The sequence below is a fragment of the Rhinopithecus roxellana genome, chromosome 18 (genome assembly GCF_007565055.1).
Source record: "Rhinopithecus roxellana isolate Shanxi Qingling chromosome 18, ASM756505v1, whole genome shotgun sequence".
NCBI lineage: Eukaryota > Metazoa > Chordata > Mammalia > Primates > Cercopithecidae > Rhinopithecus > Rhinopithecus roxellana.
In genome coordinates, this window is record NC_044566.1 from 92,374,603 (window position 1) to 92,388,326 (window position 13,724).

Consider the following 13,724-nt stretch of genomic DNA (forward strand, 5'->3'; position numbering starts at 1 on the left):
TATAGATGGAAGATATGTTTTTTGCAGGGAGAGATGTGGAAAAACAGTGAGTTTATATGAAGAGAGATTTTGTGTGGTAGATTCTTGTTTTAAAATAAAATGACTGGTTGTTTGGGAGGTCGGTGGTACAGGCCAGGTTAGAGGGTCCAGCCATGTCATTGAATGGTCTTTGTGGGGTCATAATAGGGTTTGTGAAAGGGAATTTGCGACAGAAGTTTTGTGTGTGATTAAGCTGGCTGTGATTAAAGGGAAATTGTTTGTGGTAGACTTTCTAGAAAAATGGTCTATGTGTTGGACCTGGGTTTTCTTAAAATATTAATTTGCCAAATTGTCAGAAATGTTGCTTTTCAATCCCATGATCTATTTCTTTCAAAAGCTTTTCAAATTCGTGTCTTGAACATTCGGTTGTTATTGCGTCTTGCAGCTTTCAGATTTTTCTCCCTGTTAGAAGGTCTGAAATAACTCTTTCCTTTAGCTTTTCCACCAGCTCCTGTGACTTTTTCTCCTGTTTCTGATTATTGTTGTTTCTTAGAGGTCTGGGGGAACAGTGTTTTCCCCCAATATAGCTTGATTCTATGTTCTTGGTGTCTTAGTCTGTTTTCGTGCTGCTAATAAAGACATACCCAAGACTGTGTAATTTATAAAGGAAAGAGGTTTAATGGACTTACAGTGCCACATGGCTAGAGAGGCTTCACAATCATGGTGGAAGGCAAAGGAGGAGCAAAGTCATGTCTTACATGGTGGCAGGCAAGAGAGCGTGTGCAGGAGAACTTTCCTTTTATGAAAACATCAGATCTCACGCCTGTAATCCCAGCACTTTGGGAGGCCAAGGCAGGTGGAGTACCAGGTCAGGAAATTGAGACCATCCTGGCTCACATGGTGAAACCCCATCTCTACTAAAAATATAAAAAATTGGCCAGGTGCGTTGGCATGCGCCTGTAGTCCTAGCTAATTGGAAGGCTGAGGCAGGAGAATTGCTTGAACCTGGAAGGCAGAGGTTGCAGTGACCTGAGATTGCACCACTGAACTCCAGCCTGGTGACAGAGCAAGACTCCATCTGAAAAAAAAAAAAAAAAAAAAAAAGACAAAACAAAAAAAATCAGATCTCATGAGACTTATTCACTATCATGAGAACAGATTGGGAAAGACCCACCCACATGATTCATTTATCTCTGCCTGGCCCTTCCCATGACATGAGGGGAATATGGGAGCTGCAGTTCAAGATGAAATTTGGGTGGAGACACAACCAAACTATAGTACTTGGTTTTTCTTGATATATAACCTTGTTTGTGGCTTTTTGTTTTTGACTCTTATATTGCGTAAAAAAATTTCAAGGGCTGATGAGGGCCCACTTCCATTCACATCTCACCTGAAATATTTAATTGGTTTTAAGTCTTTTGACTCTAAGTCCCTTAACCAAAGGGGGGAAAAAACAAACCTAAAAAAATGAATTCAGGCCATGATTGAAAATAGAGTATCAGACATGCCTCACTACGCCCTTTCTTAAATTTTAGGCCAGGTTCAAAAGGCCTTTCAAAATTACAAAATAAAGTATTGTCCTTCTCCCCCATCCACAAAAAAGAACAGCTTCTCTGTTCAACCAGAAGACTTAGTCTTACTAAGGACAAAAAAAAAAAAAAAACCTAATCCCTCAAGGATTGTATTAGTTTATTCTCACACTGCTATGAAGAAATGCCCATTGACTAACAGTTTCAGATGGCTAGGGAGGCCTCAGGAACTTGCAATCATGGTGGAAGGTTCCTTTTCAGAGGGCAGCAGGAGAGAGAATAAGTGTTAAACAAAGGGTGAAACTCCTTATAAAAACCACTTGAGCTTGTAAGAACTCACTCAACAGCATGGGGGAAACTGTCATGCTGTGGGAAACTGCCCCCATGATAAATTATCTCTACCCAGTTACACCCTTGACACACGGGGATTATTACAACCCAAGGTGAGAATTGGGTGGGGACACAGAGCCAAACTCTACCCTGTCCCTGGCCCCTCCCAGATCTCATGTCCTCAAATTTCAAAACACAATCATGCCCTCCCAACAGTTCCCTGAAGTCTTAACTCATTCCAGCATTAGCCCAAAAGTCCAAGTCCAAAGTCTTATCTGAGACAAGGCAAGTCCCTTCCTCCCATGAGTCTGTAAAATCAAAAGCAAGTTAGTTACTTCCTACATACAATGTGGGTATAGGCGTTGGGTAAATACACTCATTTTAAATGGGAAAAATTGGCCAAAATGAAGGGGCTACAGGCCCCAAGCAAGTCTGAAATCCTGCAGGGCAGTCAAATCTTAAAGCCCTGAAATAATCTCCTTTGACTCCATGTCCCCAGGTCACACTGATGTAAGAGGTGGGCTCCCATTGCCTTGGGAAGCTCTGCACCTGTGGCTTTACAGGGTACAGCCACCTTCCCAGCTGTTTTCACAGGCTGGCACTGAGGGTCTGTGTCTTTTCCAGGTGCATGGTGTAAATTGTCAGTGGATATACCATTCTGAGGTCTGGAGGATGGTAGCCCTCTTCTCATAGCTCCACTACACGGTACCCCCAGTGGAGATTCTGTGTGGGGGCTCCCACCCCACATTTCCCTTCTACACTGCCCCAGCAGTTCTCTGCGAGGGCTCCACCCCTGCAGCAAACTTATGCCTGGACATCCAGGCATTTCCATACATCCTCTGAAATCTAGGTGGAGGTTCCTAAATCTCAATTCTTGACCTTTGTGCACCCACAGGCCCAACACCACATGTAAGCCATCAAGGCTTGGGGCTTGCACCCTTGAAGCAATGGCCTGAGCTGTACCTTGGCCCCTTTTAGCCGTGGCTGGGACATAGGGCATCAAGATCTGAGACTGCACAAAGCAGGAAGGCCCTGGGCCTGGCCCATGAAACCATTTTTTCCTCCTAGACCTCTGGGTCTGTGATGAGAGGGGCTGCCAGGAAGGTCTCTGACATGCACTGGGGAGATTTTTCCCACTGTCTTAGTGATTAACATTTGTCTTCTTATTACATATGCAAATTTCTGCAGCTGACTTGAACTTTTTCTCAGAAAATAAGGGACAGCATTAGGAGAAATACCTAATGTAGATGACGGGTTGATGGGTGCAGCAAAGCACTATGGTACAGAGCACATATATACTTCTGTAACAAACATGCACATTCTGCACATGTATCCCAGAACTTAAAGTATAATTTTGTAAAAGAATATAAAAAAGAGTTTTTCTTTTCTATCACATTGTCAGCCTACAAATTTTCCAAACTTTCATGCTCTGCTTTTCTTTTAAACATATGTTCCAATTCCGAACCACATCTTTGTGACTACATAAAACCAAATGCTTTTCAATAGCACCCAAGTCACCTCTTAAACACTTTGCTGCTTAGTATTTTCTTCCACCAGATACCCTAAATCATCTCTCTCAACGTCAAAGTTCCACAGAGCTCTAGCCCAAGGACAAAATGCCACCAGTCTCTTTGCTAAAACATAGCAACTGTGACTTTGTTCCAGTTGCCAACAAGTTCCTCATCTCCATCTGAGACAGTCTCAGCCTGGACTTCATTGTCCATGTCACTCACTATCAGCATTTTGGTCAAAGCCATTCAACAAATCTCTGGGAAGTTCCAAACTTCCCATGTCTTCCTGTCTTCTTCTGAACCCTCCAAATTGTTCCAACCTCTGCCTGTTACCCAACTCCAAAGTCACTTCCCCATTTTCATGTATCTTTACAGCAGCACCACACTTCTGGTATCAATTTAAGGATCAAACATAACCAAAATAAAACAGCCCTTATCAGGTATTATTGAGTACCCCCACTGCTGTTAAACTTCAGAGAATCAGTAGCTGGGCACACCTGTCCAAGATTAAACCTTTTTTTTTATGAGTCCCTGCAGGCATAAGAGGACTGAATGACCTATATTTGTGAACCTGTAGAAGACTTAAAGGTGTTGTTTCACAAATGCACAAATAAATAACATGACAAGGAGGAGTATGTGCCATAATACACCACACTTAATATTCTCACCTAGTTTTTACCTTTCCTAAGACCTATGATAGCTATTTTATTATTACTAATTTTTGGCCCTTGCTTATTTATTCTCTTAGTTAAGCTTATGTCTTCTAGATTACAGTTCCACCTGAAGATGATGCTGGCACAACGCTTCCCACCCATCCTGTTTTCTGATGCAGAGAATGAAAACATTCTGCCGTTGGGTCCCTTAGGTTAGGTATCCAGAGATTTTTATTCTTCCAATGCTGGGCAGGGCCTATGCCCAGAACTCAGCAAGAAGCAGCTACAGAAGATGGACCTCCACCTTTCTGCACCCCCCTTAAGATTAAGAAGGAGTATCTAATCTCTGAGTAGGGAACGCAGTAGGATACTGGGAAGACTTGCTTTCTGGTCACAACCCTGCTGACCAAAACAAGACCTGGTTCAGATGGGGTGAAACGAAGAAACTAGCAGGAAACAGCAGATGGCAATGAAAGTGATCCCTAGCTGCCCTCATTGCTCATTAGCATAAGATACTCCCACCAGCTCCATGACAGCTTACAAATGCCATGGCAGTGACCCAGAACTTACCATCTTTTTCCATGGCAAGAACTTGGAAGTTGCTCCGCCTTTCCTTAAAAATTCTAAATAACCCACCCCAATGAGCATTAATCTGCCCCTAAATTTGCATGTGCTTGGAAGTGGGCATAAGTGAGAATAAACACAGGTGCTAAGAGCCCATATGTCGCTGACTCTGGGCAAACTGCCTGTGAGTTAGCCCTGCTCTGCAAGGAGCAGTACCCTTCAATAAAAGATTAGCTAACACCACCAGCTCACCCTTGAATTATTTCCTGGGCAACGTCAAGAACTTTCCTGAGCTAAGCCCCAGTTTGGGGGTTCACCTGTCCTGCATCAGATGGATGGATGGCTTGATAGAAGGATGAATGAAGAGAATCCAAATCAATCTCTGTCTCATTTGGGTTCTGAATGGCCTTTACCATCAGTAGACTTCATCTGGGTTGGGGCCATCTTAATTCATCAAAAAGATCTCAATAAGGTAATATCTCATCAGTGAAAGGTAGGAGATGCATCTCAATCTTCTTCCTCTCCAATTTACCCCTCTCCTAATTTAGTAATCATCTCTGTCAACCAGGATTTTTGGAAGAAAGTCTAGCCAAAAAAGTTCCTATTAAATTAATATAGAATCTTCCCTGTGGTAGGGAAATGGAGTAGTGTAATGAATCCCTACTCACCTAACATTTGTAGTATTAAGAAGCACCCTGGCTGGGTGTGGTGGCTCATCCCAGCACTTTGGGAGGCCAAGGCAGACAGATCACAAGGTCAGGAGTCCAAGACCAGTCTGGTCAACATGGTGAAACCCCATCTCTACTAAAAATACACAAATTAGCCGGGCATGGTGGCACATGTCTGTAATCCCAGCTAGTCAGTACGCTGAGGCAGAATTGCTTGAACCCAGGAGGCAGAGGTGGCAGTCAGCCAAGATCACGCCATTGCACTCCAGCCTGGGCAACAGAGAAGGACTCTGTCTCATGAAAAAAGAAAAAAAAAGGAAGGGACCCCACTTCCCCCAAAAAATTCTGCAGAGACTTGCTGCAGAGGCTAACCTTGATAAGTGCTGGTAACTTCTCTGTTAAAAAAAAAAACAAAAACAAAAAACTAAATTCTGCCCAACTGGACTTCCTACAAAAAAGCTTTTATTTAAACATAAAATGGGAGGAGGTGGAGAGCTGCCTATGTAACAAAATTTCCTCCCCTATTCTTAATGTGTGCCAAGACTGACTTTCCTGAGTCTGCCTTAATAATTCCAGGGACATGTCACACACCAAAACAGCTCATGAAAATGATTTTTCCCGAAATAGTAACTGAACAGCTAGAGACCTGCCCTGGAAATTAAGTCTTTTGTATCATTACATTCAAACATTTTTATTTGATCCATTTCTTACATTTTTTATTTGAAACATATATCATATCTTTCCTTTGTGTGGCATCATTAAATATAGAGCTAGCTCCAGCTGAATGGTTAACAACATGTGTGAGATGCCAGTGGAGAGACTGGGAAAGTGAGAGACTGGGAAAGTGGAGAGACTGGGAAAGTGGAGAGACTGGGAAAGTGGAGAGACTGGGAAAGTGAGAGACTGGGAAAGTGAGAGACTGGGAAAGTGGAGAGACTGGGAAAGTGAGAGACTGGGAAAGTGGAGAGACTGGGAAAGTGAGCGACTGGGAAAGTGGAGAGACTGGGAAAGTGGAGAGACTGGGAAAGTGGAGAGACTGGGAAAGTGAGAGACTGGGAAAGTGAGAGACTGGGAAAGTGGAGAGACTGGGAAAGTGAGAGACTGGGAAAGTGGAGAGACTGGGAAAGTGAGAGACTGGGAAAGTGGAGAGACTGGGAAAGTTGAGAGACTGGGAAAGTGAGAGACTGGGAAAGGAGAGACTGGGAAAGTGGAGAGACTGGGAAAGTGGAGAGACTGGGAAAGTGAGAGACTGGGAAAGTGGAGAGACTGGGAAAGTGGAGAGACTGGGAAAGTGAGGAGACTGGGGAAAGGAGAGACTGGGAAAGTGGAGAGACTGGGAAAGTGGAGAGACTGGGAAAGTGGAGAGACTGGGAAAGTGAGAGACTGGGAAAGTGGAGAGACTGGGAAAGTGAGAGACTGGGAAAGTGGAGAGACTGGGAAAGTGAGAGACTGGGAAAGTGGAGAGAGACTGGGAAAGTGAGAGACTGGGAAAGTGGAGAGACTGGGAAGTGAGAGACTGGGAAAGTGGAGAGACTGGGAAGTGAGTGAAGAGAGACTGGGAAAGTGAGAGACTGGGAAAGTGAGAGACTGGGAAAGTGGAGAGACTGGGAAAGTGAGAGACTGGGAAAGTGGAGAGACTGGGAAAGTGGAGGAACTGGGAAAGTGAGAGACTGGGAAAGTGAGAGACTGGGAAAGTGAGACTGGGAAAGTGGAGAGACTGGGAAAGTGAGAGACTGGGAAAGTGGAGAGACTGGGAAAGTGGAGAGACTGGGAAAGTGGAGAGACTGGGAAAGTGAGAGACTGGGAAATTGGAGAGACTGGGAAAGTGAGAGACTGGGAAAGTGGAGAGACTGGGAAAGTGAGAGACTGGGAAAGTGAGAGACTGGGAAAGTGAGAGACTGGGAAAGTGGAGAGACTGGGAAAGTGAGCGACTGGGAAAGTGAGCGACTGGGAAAGTGAGCGACTGGGAAAGTGGAGAGACTGGGAAAGTGAGAGACTGGGAAAGTGAGAGACTGGGAAAGTGAGAGACTGGGAAAGTGGAGAGACTGGGAAAGTGAGAGACTGGGAAAGTGGAGAGACTGGGAAAGTGGAGAGACTGGGAAAGTGGAGAGACTGGGAAAGTGAGAGACTGGGAAAGTGGAGAGACTGGGAAAGTGAGAGACTGGGAAAGTGAGAGACTGGGAAAGTGGAGAGACTGGGAAAGTGGAGAGACTGGGAAAGTGAGACACTGGGAAAGTGAGACACTGGGAAAGTGGAGAGACTGGGAAAGTGAGAGACTGGGAAAGTGGAGAGACTGGGAAAGTGAGAGACTGGGAAAGTGAGAGACTGGGAAAGTGGAGAGACTGGGAAAGTGGAGAGACTGGGAAAGTGAGAGACTGGGAAAGTGGAGAGACTGGGAAAGTGAGAGACTGGGAAAGTGGAGAGACTGGGAAAGTGAGAGACTGGGAAAGTGGAGAGACTGGGAAAGTGAGAGACTGGGAAAGTGAGAGACTGGGAAAGTGGAGAGACTGGGAAAGTGAGAGACTGGGAAAGTGAGAGACTGGGAAAGTGAGAGACTGGGAAAGTGAGAGACTGGGAAAGTGAGAGACTGGGAAAGTGAGAGACTGGGAAAGTGAGAGACTGGGAAAGTGGAGAGACTGGGAAAGTGAGAGACTGGGAAAGTGAGAGACTGGGAAAGTGGAGAGACTGGGAAAGTGGAGAGACTGGGAAAGTGAGAGACTGGGAAAGTGGAGAGACTGGGAAAGTGGAGAGACTGGGAAAGTGAGAGACTGGGAAAGTGGAGAGACTGGGAAAGTGAGAGACTGGGAAAGTGAGAGACTGGGAAAGTGAGAGACTGGGAAGTGAGAGACTGGGAAAGTGAGAGACTGGGAAAGTGGAGAGACTGGGAAAGTGAGAGACTGGGAAAGTGAGAGACTGGGAAAGTGAGAGACTGGGAAAGTGAGAGACTGGGAAAGTGGAGAGACTGGGAAAGTGAGAGACTGGGAAAGTGAGAGACTGGGAAAGTGGAGAGACTGGGAAAGTGGAGAGACTGGGAAAGTGAGAGACTGGGAAAGTGAGAGACTGGGAAAGTGGAGAGACTGGGAAAGTGAGAGACTGGGAAAGTGGAGAGACTGGGAAAGTGGAGAGACTGGGAAAGTGAGAGACTGGGAAAGTGAGAGACTGGGAAAGTGGAGAGACTGGGAAAGTGGAGAGACTGGGAAAGTGGAGAGACTGGGAAAGTGAGAGACTGGGAAAGTGAGAGACTGGGAAAGTGGAGAGACTGGGAAAGTGAGAGACTGGGAAAGTGAGAGACTGGGAAAGTGGAGAGACTGGGAAAGTGGAGAGACTGGGAAAGTGGAGAGACTGGGAAAGTGAGAGACTGGGAAAGTGAGAGACTGGGAAAGTGGAGAGACTGGGAAAGTGAGAGACTGGGAAAGTGAGAGACTGGGAAAGTGAGAGACTGGGAAAGTGAGAGACTGGGAAAGTGAGAGACTGGGAAAGTGGAGAGACTGGGAAAGTGAGAGACTGGGAAAGTGAGAGACTGGGAAAGTGGAGAGACTGGGAAAGTGAGAGACTGGGAAAGTGAGAGACTGGGAAAGTGAGAGACTGGGAAAGTGAGAGACTGGGAAAGTGAGAGACTGGGAAAGTGGAGAGACTGGGAAAGTGAGAGACTGGGAAAGTGAGAGACTGGGAAAGTGAGAGACTGGGAAAGTGAGAGACTGGGAAAGTGAGAGACTGGGAAAGTAAGCGACTACCCGTGGTAAGAAGAGTACTTAAAACTTGGAAATAAGGGAAAAGAGTAGGTAGGATGTCCCTTTCTCTGTGTTATGGAGTATACTGAGTTGAATAATCCCTCCCTCAAAAAAAAAAAAAAAAAATCATGTTCCTTCCAGAACCTCAAAATGTGACCTTATTTGGAAATAGGGTTTTGCAGACGTAATTAGTTAAGACTAAGTCATACTGGAGTAGGTTGGTCCCTAAATCCAATATGACTGGTGTCTTGAAGAACACCATGTGATGACAGAGGTACAGGATGACATGTCTACAGGGCAAAGAATGCCAAGGATGGTGTGTTAGTCTGTTCTTGTACTGCTATAAAGAATTACCTGAGACTGGGTAATTTACAAAGAAAAGAGGTTTAATTGGCTCACAGTTCCACAGGCTGTATAGGAAGCATGGCTGGGGAGGCCTCAGGAAACTTACAATCATGGCAGAAGGTGAAAGGGAAGCAGACACATCCTACATGGCTGAGGTAGGAGGAAGAGAGGGAAGAGGGAGGTGCTGTACACTATTATAGACAATCAGGTCTCATAAGAACTCACTCATTATTATGAGAACAGCAAGGGGGAAATTCACCCTCATGAGCCAATCACCTCCCACAAGGCCCCTCTTCCAACATTGGGGATTACAATTCGACAGGAGATTTGGCCAGGGACACAGACCCAAACCATATCAGATGGCCAGCAACTACTAGAAGCTGGGAGAGGGGCATGAGACAGATTTCCCTCAGAGCCTCCAGAAAGATCCAACCCTGCCCACACCTTGATTTCAGATTTCTAGCCTCTTGAGAGAATAAATTTCTGTTGTTTTAAGCTACTCAGTCAGTTATAGTTCGTTATAACAGCTCTAGGAAACGAATACCCTGGGCTATTGTTTAATAGGCTCACCCAAGTATTATTAAATTTTTTAGGGGACTGTGACTTTGTTGTTTCTACTTATTACAGTAGGTAAGGGTACATACAGTCTCTGTAAAGTTACGTGTTAATTTGTAGACCTTGCCCAGTGGAGATGCAAATAATTTTTTTTTTTTTTTTTTTTTTTTTTTTTTTTTTTTGAGACAGTCTTGCTCTGCCCCCAGGCTGGAGTGCAGTGGCCGGATCTCAGCTCACTGCAAGCTCCGCCTCCCGGGTTCACTCCATTCTCCTGCCTCAGCCTCCCGAGTAGCTGGGACTACAAGCCCGCCACCTCGCCCAGCTAATTTTTTTGTATTTTTAGTAGAGACGGGGTTTCACCGTGTTAGCCAGGATGGTTTTGATCTCCTGACCTCGTGATTCGCCCGTCTCAGCCTCCCAAAGTGCTGGGATTACAGGCTTGAGCCACCGCGCCCGGCCGCAAATAATTTTTGTCTAGTGAAAAAGATAACCTTAAAAGTTATGATTTTAATATCCTGTAAAGTATTAACCAGTTTTGCTTCAAACTCAGCAGACGTACCAGAATGTGTTTTCTGGTGGAGACAGTTCTGATCCTTCTAATTTTCATTTGAATTGGTTTTACCACCTGTTCCCTTATTAGAAAGTGAAATAAAAGTCTTGATGCTTCTTCATTCTACATACAGATTAGTCATGTTTTTAACTTTTTGGAAATTATAATTTAACAACCCGGAATCTTCATGGACCATACATCTTTCTGAGGTGGTCTGGTTCAATGTCCCTCTGAATGGAGGAATGCATTCTTTCCTCAGTGCATTCATCAATAGGCTTGGTCAGTCTGTGCTTGAAGATTTTACTTGATGGGGAACTCGTGATTCATTTTTTTTTATTTCAGTAGGCTTTTAGGGGAACAGGTGGTGTTTGATTACATGAGTAAGTTCTTTAGCGATGATTTTTGAGATTTTGGTGTACCCATCACCTGAGCAGTGTACACTGTAGTGTATACCCAATGTGCAGTCTTTTATCCCTCATGCCCCACTCTCAGTCTTTCCCCCAAGTCTACAAAGTCCATTGTACCTCTTATTTTATTTTATTTGAGACAGAGTTTCACTCTGTCACCCAGGCTGGAGTTCCATGGTACAATCTCAGCTCACAGCAACCTCTACCTCCTGGGTTCAAGTGATTCTCCAGCCTCAGCCTCCCAAGTAGCTGGGATTACAGATGCCCACCACCACACCTGGCTAATATTTTGTATTTTTGGCAGAGATGGGGTTTCACCACGTTGGTCAGGCTGGTCTCAAACTCCTGACCTCAAGTGATCCGCCTGCCTCGGCCTCCCAAAACGATGAGATGATTGCCATGAGCCACCATGCCTGGACGATTGTATAATTCTTACACTTTTGCATCCTCATAGCTTAGCTCCCACTTATGAGTGAGAACATATCATGTTTGGTTTTCCATTCCTGAGTTACTTCACTTAAAATAATGGTCTCCAGTTCCATCCAGGTTGCTGTGAATGCCATTATTTCTTTTTCTTTTCTTTTGTTTTCTTTTTTTTTCTTTTTTTTTTTTTTTTTGAGATGGAATTTCACTCTTTTTGCCCAGGCTGGATGCAATGGCGTGATCTTGGCTCACCACAACCTCTGCCACCTAGATTCAAGCGATTCTCCTGCCTCGGCCTCCCGAGTAGCTGGGATTACAGGCACACATCACCATGCCTGACTAATTTTGTTTTTTTAGTAGAGACAGGATCTCACCATGTTGGTCAGGCTGATATCAAACTCCTGACCTCAGGTGATCTGCTCTCCTGGGTCTCCCAAGGTGCTAGGATTACAGGTATGAGCCACCATGCCCAGATGAATGCCATTATTTCATTGCTTTTTATGGCTGAGTAGTATTCTATGGTATATATACACCACATTTTCTTTACTCCTTGATGGATGGGCATTTGGGCTGGTTCCATATTTTTGCAATTGCAAATTCTGCTGCTATAAACATGCATGTGCAAGTACCTTTTTCATATAATGACTTCTTTTCCTCTGGACAGATACCCAGGAGTGGGATGGCTGGATCAAGTAGTAGATCTACTTTTAGTTCTTTTTTTTTTTTTTTTTTTTTTTTTTGAGACGGAGTCTCGCTCTGTTGCCCAGGCTGGAGCACAGTGGCCAGATCTCAGCTCACTGCAAGCTCCGCCTCCCAGGTTTACACCATTCTCCTGCCTCAACCTCCCGAGTAGCTGGGACTACAGGCGCCCGCCACCTCGCTTGGCTAGTTTTTTTGTATTTTTTAGTAGAGACGGGGTTTCACCGTGTTAGCCAGGATGGTCTCGATCTCCTGACCTCGTGATCCGTCCGTCTCGGCCTCCCAAAGGGCTGGGATTACAGGCTTGAGTCACCACGCCCGGCCTCTACTTTTAGTTCTTTACGGAATCTCCACACTGTTTTCCATGGTGGTTGTACTAGTTTACATTCCCACCAACAGTGTAAAAGTGTTCCCTTTTCACCACACCCACACCAACATCTATTTTTTAAATTGTTACGGCCATTCTTGCAGGAGTGAGGTGGTTGCACCGTGGTTGTGATTTGCGTCTCCCTGGTCGTTAGTGATGTGGAGCGTTTTTTCATATGTTTGTTGGTCATTCGTATATCTTCTTTTGAGAACTGTCGATTCATGTCCTTAGCCCACTTTTTGATGGTATTGTTTGTTTTGTTCTTGCTGATTTGTTTGGGGAACTCATGGTTGTTTTTATGGTAAGCTGTTCTATTGCTAGACATTTATAATTAGAAAATTATTTCTCAAACTAAGGCAAAATCTCCTTTCAACTTCTACCCACTAGTTTGAATTATGCTTTCAGGAGCAGCACAGAATCTGACAGCCCTTAGGATATTTGATATTATACTCTTCTTGTTTTTTTCTCCCCCAGGCTAAGTATACTTAGATCCATGTGAGAACTAGAGTGTTCCTTACATATTTTGTCATCCTATTGAATTTGGGAACTGAATTACATTCAACAACTCCGCTCCTGTTTTTTGAGCTTCTACTGTGTTCAGTGCTGTGCTCAGTACTAGAAAAGGAATCAGATGAGAAAACACTACACTTATAAAGGAATCTTTGCAAGAGCAATGAACAGATTGGAAAGACTCAATAGCTTTATGGGATCCATTGAGGACCCAAGGGAGGGCATGATTAATTCTACCTGAGGATTTAAGCAAGGCTGGTTTACAAAGAAAGTTCTCCTTGAACTAATTCCTGAAGGTGGGTGCGAAGTATCCAGGTGTGAGGGACATCCCAGGCAAAGGTAGAAAGACGTATGATCAAAAAAAAAAGAAAAGAAAAAAAAAAAAGAACAAGAGAAAATTCTCAAATAATCACAAGGTATTAGAGCACCCTCCAAATTCCATGAGAGCTACAAAGATATAAATGTGATTAGTGGGTAAAATAATAATTATGGAAATAAAGCCTGTCCCTAAAAATGTAGGCAGGTGGGTGGTGGTCTGCACAAAGACCATAGAACTTGAGCTAAAGAGCAAGATGTGTCAATGTTTACTCAGCCCAATCCAAGGAAAAGGGAGCATATTGGGAAGATTTATCAATTTGGAGGAGAAAAGCAAAAATTTGAAAAAACAGTAATCAAATGGTAGGAAATTTTGTGTGCCGATTTTACAATGGGATCTGGTGTCAGTTTGCCTAGCACACATCCCAGCTCTGACTCTTGCTATCCACATGACCTGGAGCAAGCTACTTAATATCACCAAGATTCAACTTCCCCATCTGTAAAATGGGTCATAATAGGCCAGGCACGGTGGCTCATGCCTGTAATCCCAGCACTTTGGGAGGCCAAGGCAGGCAGATCACAAAGTTA